At 38.8% G+C, this 12,706-nt stretch overlaps 1 long non-coding RNA gene across 1 annotated transcript in view; it reads right to left on the bottom strand.

Annotated features, from left to right (window-relative positions):
* Positions 1-6,701, bottom strand: part of LOC143741130 (uncharacterized) — a 52,849-nt gene extending 46,148 nt beyond the window's left edge. The window contains exons 1-2 of the long non-coding RNA XR_013204949.1: positions 6,595-6,701; positions 3,503-3,700 (exon numbers count right to left, since the gene is read on the bottom strand). This is a non-coding gene — a long non-coding RNA (uncharacterized LOC143741130). The remainder of the gene's footprint in view (positions 1-3,502; positions 3,701-6,594) is intronic.
* Positions 6,702-12,706: the final 6,005 nt, after the last annotated feature.

The following is a 12,706-nucleotide window of genomic DNA, read 5'->3' as shown; positions in this document are numbered from 1 at the left end:
CAGATGACGACCCCGTGCCTTCCGCTTTTCCTTTGCTCGGGCCGCACAAGAAGAAGCGCCAAGGACAAAGAATGCCAGAGCGGAAAGATGCGAGCGAGCACACGCCGGCCCAGTCCCCGCGAACCTCGCTCTCAACTAGAGAAACCCCCTCGCCGGTCCTGTTTAGGAGTTCCAGACCTCCTCACGCAGGCGAACGGCATGATCTGGCATCCCCGTCCCGACTTGTGGGCCCACCATGTATGGCCCCTCAACGTGTATCCGAACCTTCCGAAAAGGGTGCTTAATACCATTACTGAAGCAAGAGCGCCTTTAACCAGGTGCCTTTATGCTCTAAAATGGTCAGTGTTCTCTGGCTGGTGCACAGCACGGAGCCTGGAACCCTACTTATGCGGAGTGACAAAGGTTATTTTCTTTCTACTAGAGCTTTTGGATGCTGGTCGCACCCCCTCCACGATCAAAGTATATGTGGTGGCCATAGCAGCACTTCACGCTCATGTGGCCGGGCAATCACTGGGAAAGAAACGACCTAATCATGCGCTTCCGCAAGGGGGCCAGAAGGCTAATCTCGCCTCGACCCCCCTCTATACCTATCTGGGACCTCTCCATGATCCTGGAGGCCATAAAAGGGGCCCCTTTCGAGCAGCTTCAGTGAAGCCTCTTTCGCTCAAAACTGCTCTCTTGCTAGCACTGGCATCAGTCAAGCGAGTGGGTGATTTACAAACACTCTTAGTGAGCGCTTCCTGCCTTGAATTCGGGCCCAATGACTCCAGAGTCATCCTTAAACCACGGGTATGGGTATGTTTCTAAAGTGCTCTCTACTCCGTTCAGAGCGCAGGTCATTTCGCTGTCAGCTCTTACCTCGTCAGAAGACGAAAGAAACGCGATTCTACTCTGCCCTGTGAGGGCTCTCAGAGTCAATATATAGCCTTCTGCCCACTTCAGGCAGTCAGAACAGCTCTTCGTATGCTTCGGCAGCCGCACCAGAGGTTTCGCGGTCACAAAGCGTGTCAACAAAGAGTGTCACGTTGGATAGTTGATGCTATCTCGCTTGCTTATGAGTCTAAGGGCCTCCGTTGTCCCATAGGCATCAGAGCTCATTCCATGAGAGGTATAGCCTCGTCATGGGCATGGTTGAGTGGAATACCAATTGAAGATATTTGTGCGGCGGCCGGCTGGGCCTCACCGTCCACATTTATGAGAAGTTGTAACCTAGAAGTTCCCGCTTTACAAGCAAGAGTTCTTTCCGTATAAATACATTTTCCACAACTTTTCCACAACTATAAGGCACACATCTGTCTGGTCCTGGGTGAACCTGAACTACAGTTCTATATACCATATAAAGGAGCTTGGCCCTTTATAAGGCCCATTCCTATATTTCCCTATATGAGGCTCATTACTGATCTGGCCTCTATTAGGACTCATATCTTTACTCTTCTATGAGCCTCGGACACTTGGCCCAAGGCTATAGTATGGGGCGAAGTTTTTAAGCACCCACAGCATTTTGAAAGGGGTGCCCATAGCGTAAGCTAACCTACGCAATACTTGTTCCCTACTCTCAGGGAACCGAGGTTACGTTAGTAACCGAGACGTTTACCACGCATGTACCGAACTGTAATGGGCAACTTAGCTCCTATGATGAGAAAAAACAGGTATGCCTCAGCATTCTGTACTTTAGGGACGCATCTTGGGATATCATGTCCTGTTTTTGGATCGTTTTGATGTCTTTGGTCTATGTTGCATACATATTTTAGTCAAACAGCACCAAAGTTCACCTGGAAGCGGACCAACCCTTTACAGCGTTCATACTTATTCAAGTGAACCATCCTAACAGAACAATCGCACCAGAGTAAGTTTTAATCGAACCAAACCTGATGGATGTAATGCATCCGTGCTGAATAAACGTATACATTTCTTTTTTAAGAAATCAGTATTGGTATCGGTGATACTGGCCTTCATTCACAGTACTTTGGAAATAAACAAATATTAGAAATATAGCCTACTATCTTTGTTTCTGCATTAATTAGGAGATTCGATGTGAACTTATTACAGTATAAAAATGCTGTGATGTTATGTACAGTTAATTGTGATTAATTACAAAAAAATGTGTGATTAATTCAGTTTTTTTTTTTTATCAATTGACAGCACTCAAGTACGTCAACTATGGGGAAAACTATAGAGGCCTGAGATAGAAAGTTTAATTGACAAAAAAAAAGATGCTATTAGAGACACAACATCATATGAATTAGCCATATAATATAATATATAATAAATAAATATGGTTATGTTTTAGTTAAATTACTACTTGTATATATTTTAAGTAAATTAAGAAAACACAATACACAAAATAGAAGTCACCACACAAAACATGAATACAAATCATGACAAAAGAGAAATTGACTTAGTGAGTGAAATCAAAGTGCTGATTTTTCACTACCATTACCTTATTAATTTATTACACTTAGAAGTCATTCAGTCATCCTGGTAGTATCAGTATACAAGCATAAAACGTTGTACAAACTTTTCAAACAGAATATGTTTTACGGCTGTTTGATACAGAAGTATTTAGCTTGTTCCTTATTTAAACAAAAGTAATTCTTGGCAAAATCTCTCTGGTCTGTTGTTTCAGTTGTTTTTATTTTGTCCTGGATCCAGTCTTCAACTAGAGAAGAGCATATTATGTTGTTATCCACAGTTATGAATCTGTAAATATGCAAATGTATACATAAATCGTTTTAATAGTGTATTTTAAAACATACATACTCGTGCTGGTCTCAGTCTCTGGTCTAGATGTTTCGATTGTCGTAACTATTTGTGATGCAGTTGTACTCGTGCTGGTCTCAGTCTCTGGTCTAGATGTTTTGATTATCATAATTATTCGTGATGCTGCTGTACTCGTGCTGGTCTCAGTCTCTGTTTCCGGTGGTTTGCTTGTTGTAGTTACAGTTGGGATCATGTTTGTTGTTCTTGTATAGCACATACTAGGTTCTTTAGAAGGTCCCTTGATCGTGTTTCTCTCATTCACGTGATTTATCGCTTTGATAGCCCAACTGTTATTTGGATCTGAACAGATATATGCACCTTTTCTGGTGCGGAATCTGGACATCGAAAAAAAAAGAATACTTGATGCTTTAGCTTTCATCATTTAATTAACCACCCTCCAAAAAAATCTAATTTTGATATATTATAATAACTTTTGAACTTGCCTTACAGCTTCGATGGCACATACTCCTGATGACTCTTGTTTTGTATAATCCTTAATATTTTCAACTGGTGTTTTGGTGTGGCTCACTTTAAGACAGCAGTTTGGTAGATGACCATCAACTTTTGGAGAAGCACATCAATGTATTCAGTTAAATAATCATTACTTTCACAGACACATACTCTCTCTCATAAAGATACAATGTCAGCTCAACTTCTCTACATTTCGGTCAAGTGAAAGTTACTGAGGTCAAACCACAGTATTTAAACAAAGAGCTCAGCAATTAAAATAATCGAATCTCACCTTTTCCTACAACACTCATCCATCCTATAGAGAAAAGAACGGCAAAAAACAGAGAGAACTTCATCTTGTTCTGTTGCTCACTTCTAATTCTGAAACTTTCTGCTGGGCTGAAGGGTCTATGTTGAGGGAGGTCTTTTAGCCCACAAAGCTCACCACCCTCTGCGATCACTTTTCTTCGTCACCTAGGCCCACAGACACCTCAGTCGGGGACAGGAAAAGATGAGTGGAGGATATTGACAATAATCCATTCTAATTAAAATGTTTACATGATAATCAAACATCTTCACTCCCATGTACATGCAATTTTCTATTCATATGAACGTTATTGTAAGCTGTGTTGTCTGCAATTGTTGGCTTGTTCTCTGAGAAAAAAAAGGTACAGGTAGTGAAAGTAATATGCTCAGCATACTTTGAAAATCTCAGCACTCCATTTTACTCTGATTATTGCCTGCAAATGTGCATAATCGCAGTAGCCATGCATGAGCCTCGTAGTTTAATCGCATATTGCCTTGAATGCATTATAATCACTTAAGGGCGCATGTAAAAGCAGTGTTATTGGATATGAGTTTTCAAAACTGCAGACCTAAATAATCTTCGTCTTATAAATCAGCATCTTTCGAGAGCAGCGTATTTGTCACGGTGTGGGTTTTGTGTCTTGTTCCTGTCGGTCACGTGATCCCCTGTTTGTCCTTACCAGGTTGCTTCCAGCCATTCATTACAGTATTTAATAGGCCTAAATGAAAACAAAAGCCTAAAGTAGAGAGAGAGAGAGAGAGAGAGAGAGAGAGAGAGAGAGAGAGAGAGAATGTGACTCATTAAATAGAATTTTATTTTTGTCATTTCAACAACAGTTGATAACATAGCATACCTCCACTAGTTCTCTTACTAAATACGTTTAGAGTCGTGAATAAGTCTGATAGGTCTGTTTACAAATGAAGTCTGATAGGCTAATTCGATATTCACATGTAAACATTCCAACTACCCTACATCATGATGTTGTTGGTATCAATTTAAAGGTAAAAAAAATAGTTATCTGATTACCTGTAAAGGCAGAATTCGACTTCACTAAATGAACATAAAAGATCGGGATTTGAACTCCATCAATTATATACTGTACACCACAATAATAATGGCTGCGTCCGCAGGCAGAAGGATAAGGAGAAAAGCAACAAATCTAGTGAACATGTCATCCTGTCTACTGAGATGCCTCCATGGGGGCGTATGTAGCTACTACTGTATAAAACCGCTCAGCAAAAGTTCAGTCTCGGTGTGTGTCAACATTTCTGGAATTACCTCATATTTTACTTAGTTATTGCTTTAGTAAGTGTGATTCACACATGTTCATAAGTGTTAATACGTAGTATATAATACTATTAGTCTATAGCTCCTTAATTATTTTAGACAGCTGGACAGGTAGGCTTTCAGGATGGCTCTATTACATGCGCAGGGGATTACATACACATTTCAATGAAGAATGTGACTGGAGTATTGTTGTATTATGTTATCACAATGATGATAATTTATTTTATTTTTTTCTCAAGCATTTAATAAAAAATAAAAATAAAAGAAGAATGTGTTGAATAATGCAATGACACTGGAATTTGGGCATACCTTATAGACCTACTGATACAGCCTAATTTCACTTTCAAAGTCATGTGAGTATTTAAATCACAACACAGCTATTAAACATCAGGCCGAGTATCCTTATAAGCACCGTCTTAAATTGTAATGAACTCAGGATGGGCGTTTGTTGAGAATCCATATGCAGAAGTTTTATTGAAGCAGAAAATCCAAATCGACAGGCAAAGCAATGGTCAAAGATACAGGCTGGGTCCAGTGAACAAAAAATAGGCAGTCCAAGTAAGCAACCAAGGCAAAAACAGTTATCCAAAAACATGATATCCAAAAGGCAAGCAAAAGGTCATAACAAGAGGCAAAAACAATAGCAATGACAGAACGCTCAGTAAGGCAGGAAAAACTGGCAATACTTCGCAAAGTGTTAGTGGAGAGCATAGACATCATATAGATAGACGCCCTATCGACCGCTATTGCCTATTGGCGCGGACGAGCCGTGGGGCCGCCATCTTAAACCAGTCACCCGCTCCGCTCAGTGTAATCTGTTTGGCAGGTGCAATGAGCTGCCAGCGCATTTAATTAATCTCACTGAATACCGAACTGATTTTTACGCGGGTTTTTTTTGCTGCAAAGGTCATACACGTAGCTACGATACAGGACACATTGAATATTTTGTTCACAAAATACAACCAATAGTACAGTAATGTTAAATGTTAAATCTTACTTGTGGAAAGTAATCCCAGAGTGATGGTCCGCCGATTTGAGCAGGAATATGCTGCACTGTGCGCTGGCATCTACTGCTGATATGCAACGCAAATAGGAGTATGACCGGTTTAAGATGGCGGCCGCATTTCTTGCGCCACAGCGACCAATAGGGCATCTAGTCTCTATATGATATCTATGGTGGAGAGCATGGCTCTTTATATATACCAAACAGGAAGTGACTGTAGAAGAAATCGAGTGATGTCAGTATTCAGGTGCGGGCCCCCTCTGTTGGTTGGAGGGAGCAGATGTTACATAAATGAGTTAAAAAGTCTTTAATGAACTTGAGTTGGGAAAAAAACAGATGTCAGGTCTTAAAGTAACAGGAGCCTAATCAGAGATTCATAAGAGACAAAATCAGTCACTGTTCTTGACTAAATCACTTCTGTAGCTTCGATAATGATTAATCTATATATTTTGGCAGAGCAAGTACAAATCAGCAAATTTATGTTGTTTCTACATTAATTTGGAGATTCAATGTGAAATTATTACAATATAAAAAAATAATTAAAACTTTAATGTGCAGTTAATTGCGATTAACTACAGAAAAATGTGATTATTATTATTTTTTTTTAATCAATTGACAGGACTCACAGTGTTAATTGGCCTTTATCCCACCTTTTTCTAATCTAGACCTTAATGGGCTTTTGTGCTTGTCTTTGACTTTTATTTCTAACTCTTTTGTCTTGTTTTACTCTATACCGCCTGCTATTCAATGGCAACTATATTTGTGTCACAGGATCTGCCCTTCTTACTTTCATCCGCTGATGCTCCTTCTGCAGGTACAGATTCCTGCTCGCTGGGCTTCTTCTTTGCTTCATCCACATTCAGCATGGCCCTCTTTGTCCAGTTACTATTAGATCAGAACAGAGTCTTTTCCCAGATACAGTCTGGATCCTGGAAAAAGAAGGATGTTTTGTATGTGCTCATTATTTGCTGATTTATCTTTTTTCATTATCTTTTTATGGACTTCTAGTATAGATAACTTCATATTAAACAATTTTCAAGGGGCTTTACCACTGCGATTTATTTATTCGGGTTACACTTTATTTTGATCGTTCATTTTGGACATTCTAAGTAACTTAGCAACTATGTGTCAATTAACTAACTCTCATTAATTTGCAACTACATTTCAACTTTATGTCATAGAGTTAGGGTAATAGAATAAGTTGACCTGTACTTGCAAAGTTACTTATAGTCAGTAGAATGTCTCCTGGCAGAGCATCAAAATAAAGTGTTAGCAGATATTAAGCAGACAGTCTACTAATACTCGAATGACTAGTTCACATGTAGTTATAAAGTTCCTTACTGTATAGTTCCTTGAATGTCTAAAGTGGAGTACAGTCAAATAGTCAAAATAGTAACTGAAGTGTAACCTGCGTCTGTAGGCAAGTCTAGTTCCTATTAGGGACTTGCATCTGAAATTTACTTACACAACTGCTTTAATGGGACAACTGCTTTAATGGGTCCTTCAGTTTGTATTATGTAGTTCAATACTTTCTCCAAATGCACTCTCATCGTTGAGGCAACAACTCGGTGGATGTCCATCTGTATATAAACAGAAATACATTTTTACGGTTAATCCATATTTCATACTTCACGTTGATTGAATATTTCAGTACAAAGTTATCTTTTTTCATTCTCACACAGGGCAACTTGTACACAAAACCACTCGGTTATTTTTGGCAGAGCTAAAGAGGTAAAGCTCTGAAACCACATTTGCACTAGCTTTAACTTTACTTCACACCCTTGCACAAGCCATAAAACTGTTTACAGAGAGAGAGAAAAAAAAACTTTCCGGCAAACACACTGAAGGACCCTAAAATCACCCCGAAAACACAAACTGTGAAAATCAGCATCACCTTGTTCATGTCGACTGGTCGGACTGATCTCACCAACTTTGGCGATAGTATTGATAGTATTAATAAAAGAGGAGGAAACCGCCTACCTGCTAGACATACTGGTAACATGGGTGCCCATTGGAAATACATGACTTAGCTGTTAATTAATTTTCCCATGGACTGAAATAAAAGCTAATGATAATATTTCCAGTGGTCAGAGTGATCAAAAGAAATCCCATCTGGGACCTGAAATTCTTGAAATATTAATATATACATGAATTTATTTGTTGATGCTTCATCCCCATTTCATTGGTGTTTAATGTTTTTTTCTCTGTCAGTCCATTAATAGACAATTGTCTTTGGGTTTAGCACCCAAAGGTTTAGCACCTTTAATATGCAGTCACATTTGCTCAGTGAAATCCAGGTATTTCAGTATCGGGGAGTTTTGCATGAAGGCGAAAATGTCCCACACACAGATTTCGCTCATGTTCAAATTGGTCACACAAATGCTGCGTTGACCAACAGAAATCTGCTTCTGTGACTTCTGCATGAGTGCTGTGCTTCATATTGCTACATCATTGACAATAGACAATGGAACTTTTTCTGCAAAATTTCACTAGTTACCGCACCTATGGACTAATCTCTATATACTCTTAAAAATAAAGATAACTAAAGGTGCTTGTCACCCTGCGGACTCGACTGCCCAGCTTCGCTGACGACGACCCCGTGCCTTCCGCTTTTCCTTTGCTCGGGCCACGCAAGAAGAAGCGGCGCGGACAAAGAATGCCAGAGCGGAAAGATGCGAGCGAGCACACGCCGGCCCAGTCCCCGTGAGCCTTGCTCTCACCTAGAGAAACCCCCTCGCCGGTCCTGTTTAGGAGTTCCAGACCTCTTCACGCAGGCGAACGGGATGATCTGGCATCCCCGTGCCGACTTGTGGGCCCACCATGTATGGCCCCTCAACGAGTATCCGAACCTTCCGAAAAGGGTGCTAAATACCATTACTGAAGCAAGAGCGCCTTTGTCTTCTAAAATGGTCAGTGTTCTCTGGCTGGTGCACAGCACGGAGCCTGGATCCCTTCTTATGCTGAGTGACAAAGGTTCTTTCCTTTCTACAAGAGCTTTTGGATGCTGGTCAGGTGTGCCATTTCAGGGTGAAAACAAAAACATGTCCTGTCAGGGGATCCCTGCAGGAGAGGATGAGAACCACTGATTTAGAGCGTTCTGCCCACTGACAATGTTCAGGATAGTTGATGCTATCTCGCTGGCTTATGAGTCTTAGGGCCTCCGTTGTCCCATAGGCATCAGAGCTCATTCCAGGAGAGGCATGGCCTCGTCATGGGCATGGTCGAGTGGAATACCAATTGAAAATATTTGTGCGGCGGCCAGCTGGGCCTTACCGTCCACATTTATGAGATTTTATTACCTAGAAGTTCCCGCTAGACAAGCAAGGGTTTTTTCCGTATAAATAAAGTGTCTAAGCACATTTTCCTAAACTATAAGGCCCGGCATCTGTCTGGTCCTGGGTGAACCTGAACTACAGCTCTATACACCATATAAAGAAGGAGCTTGGCCCTTTATAAGGCCCATTCCTATATTTCCCAATATGAGGTTAATTACTGATCTGGCCTCTATTAGGACTCATAACTTTACTCTTCTATGAGCCTCGGGCGCTTGGCCCTAGGCTATAGTATGGGGTGAAGTTTTTAAGCATGCACGGTGTTTTGAAAGTGGTTCCCATAGCGTAAGCTAACTTGCTCAATACTCGTACTCACAAGCGTTTCCCATGCATGTACCGAAATGTAATTGGCAATGTAGCTCCTATGATGAGAAAAAACAGGTATGCCTCAGCATTTTGTACTTTTTAGGGATGCGTCTTGGGATATTATGTCCTGTTTTTGGATCGTTTTGATGTCTTTGGTCTATGTTGCATTCATATTTTAGTCAAACAGCACCAAAGTTCACCTGGAAGCGGACCAAGACCTTTTCAGCCTTCATACTTATTCAAGTGAACCATACTAACAGAGCAATCGCACCAGAGTAAGTTTTAATCGGAAAAAAACCTGATGGATGTAATGCATCCATGCTGAATAAACGTATACATTTCTTTTTTAAAAATTTTAAAATCTTAATGACAAACTTTTGAGCGGTAGAATAAATTAGAATTTTAATGCAAGTTCTAAGTTCAAATTACAGAAGTAAAACATTTATTTATGTTGACTTTTTGGTACTAAGTATACTCTTAGAATAATCAGTATGGGTTCTGGATATCTTAAAAGTCAAATAATAATATGTTCCATTAGGGTCAATAAAATATGACTAAAGAGTTGACCGTCAATAAGAAAGGAAAATGAGAGGTGTGAAAGCCAAACATGCAAATATCTAAAACAGCTCATCTATGAATAAGCAGGTACATTTTCACCGTCACTTTAAACCAACTACAACTGCATATGAAACTGCTCTTGGGCTTATCTACACATCACAGGAAGTACAGTGTCATCGCACACACAGTATCCGTCGACAATCTATTCATGTCTGTTGCCTTCAGATAAAAACCCTATGATGAAAACAAAGTCAATAAATCAAACATATTTGGTGTCACATAATTATGATTATCATTTGCTTAGCTAAAAGAGAATGCTAAAGCACATGTCTTGGAAATAACATGCATGGAGCCTAAACAAGAGGGGAAACCCCCCTAAACCAATGCTAGCTCTGTGAATTATTAGGTCCATCCTCCTACAGTTTGATCTACAACAAACATGCAGTGGCAGATGCTCAACTTCCCCAACATTAACCCACAAACTGAGCTCTCACAGTGAGGCTTAGCTTTCTTACACTCTACACGACAAATACGGAAAGCATTGTACCTTTGATTTCAGCCATTTTGGAGCATCATAGTGGGCTACACATACAGCACTTTTCCATCATATCATTTAGTTTGTACCTATCTTTGATTGTTCATTAATAAGGTGGTCTATGACAAATTGCTTATAATGTTTATCCTTTGTAAGTCGTTTGGTATAGAGGCTTCATCTAAATGAATAAATGCAGATGTTATTGCTGACAAGGTTATCAGTTATCCAAGATATCTTCACCTCACGGGAAAATGTAACTATTTTACAAGGTGGCGACTTCATATGAATTCATACCATGTGATGATATATAAAAATGTATAATTTTTAGAAAAAGGTAACCATGAAGTTCCTCCCCAACCCTTCCCCTAAACCTAACCACCACTGGCCCGTAAGCAGATCCTACGGAAATATGCCAATGAGATATCCCAATGAGACCAATTTGCCAAAATGTAAAATAGTCGTGTTGGATTTTTAGTAGAATGGAATGTCTTTAGCCTTATTCTGGTTGTGTTTTTTCTGTTGCTCAACTTGAATAACTCAAATTACTATACATCCCACATAATGCTCATCATTCACTTGATTCAGTGCCTTTTAAGGGTGTTAACCGACAATTGATAGAAAGTTGTCTAAGCCTACTTACCATTTAGCACAGCTGGAAAACCGCAAGGAGGTGTAAGATGATGACTTACCAAATTAACCACAGGAGAGAAATTAGGACATTTGCTATTCCTCAGAAATGGGGGAAGTGGTGTATAAAAAAACAATGACCTACTAAAGTGCCTAATAATTATTTACTTATAAGAGCAGTGAGAATATTCGATATTAGTTCTGTCCCTTTTTTCAAATGTTAAAAGTAATACAAATCATATTTACTTATACATGTATATAAATTTGAAACTAAGAATTAAGGCAGCAGCCAATTACGATCACAGTGTAAAAATCTAGATGCTATTGGAAATAGTGGTTTCTAGGGCTAAAAAAAAGTGGTATCAAAAACAATTGCATTTTTTTCAACTCTAAAAACAATTAGTGATAAATGCTATTCATATAAATAAAAGTAATGTGCTATTTGTACTAAAGTTAAAATATTTACAATAGGAATAGAATTAGTCAAAATAGCCTTTGTTGGCTATTTGCACTCTTGAAAAAGACACTTATTACACGATTAAAGGTAAATGACACATATAAATAGACACTGTATTTTAATCGCACGTCTATTCAAGGCATATTGTTTACCCTAAAAGTACAGTTTAGTTCTGGATGTCTGGGAGGGTTTTCACATATTCAGTCCATCCTACAGTTCATGTTAGAATTTAGTCAGAAACATGGATTTGCGCTTGGTATATTTCATTGCTCACTAGTGGTTAAACTGCTGTACCATAGGAATGGTTTTGATTTTTTGTTTTGATTTTTGCCTTGATTGTTTTGATTTTTTTCATTTTTAATGAAAAAGATTTAATGAAAATACAATTTTTAATGAATAACATTTGAGTTTACTTTAAATGAACAGACATGGGTCCATCTATTTTCTAAACAATAACATGTCTACATTTGATACCGCACATATTTATATTTAAAGCTACAGCTTAGCCTACAGGAATTAAATACAAGCAGTTCAAAATGGTCTGGCACAAAGGTTTTTAATTTATTTAATTGATAACATCACCTCTATACATAAAAATACATAATCACATCAATAACATTTTAGAGAAATAAAAAATATAGATATTAATAGATAGTATAAAGTATGAAAGTACAATCTTCTTTGTAAGAAAAAATTAACATACATTGATTTTTTTATTATTAAAAAAACATCACAACTTAAAGTGAGTGATGTATAATAAAGTGCATGTTATCTCAAAAGAGAAAATCTTTAAAAACTGCAAAATGATTCTGGCCAGTTAGCAGTAATTTTCATTCAAAGGTCTGCGTATCCACCTGAGCCGATGACCGAGTCATATTTGTGGTTTATGTTTCACAGGAGCCGCAGTCACAGATTGATGAGCTGTACTTTATGCTTACTGATGTTTCTTCTTTGCGTCCAGGTACTTCATTGCTTTTATGGCCCATTGTGAGGAAGGATCTGAGCAGATTGTGATCCCTTTGATTGTAAGAAATCTACAGAATGAAACAGAACAGGCTATTATGACAATATTTCCAGTCACATA

The sequence above is a fragment of the Siphateles boraxobius genome, unplaced genomic scaffold (genome assembly GCF_051911475.1).
Source record: "Siphateles boraxobius isolate OS27281-9 unplaced genomic scaffold, OSU_SipBor_1 1, whole genome shotgun sequence".
Classification (NCBI taxonomy): Eukaryota; Metazoa; Chordata; class Actinopteri; order Cypriniformes; family Leuciscidae; genus Siphateles; species Siphateles boraxobius.
The sequence above is the reverse complement of the archived record's forward strand: the minus strand, read 5'-3'. Positions and strand labels throughout refer to the sequence as shown.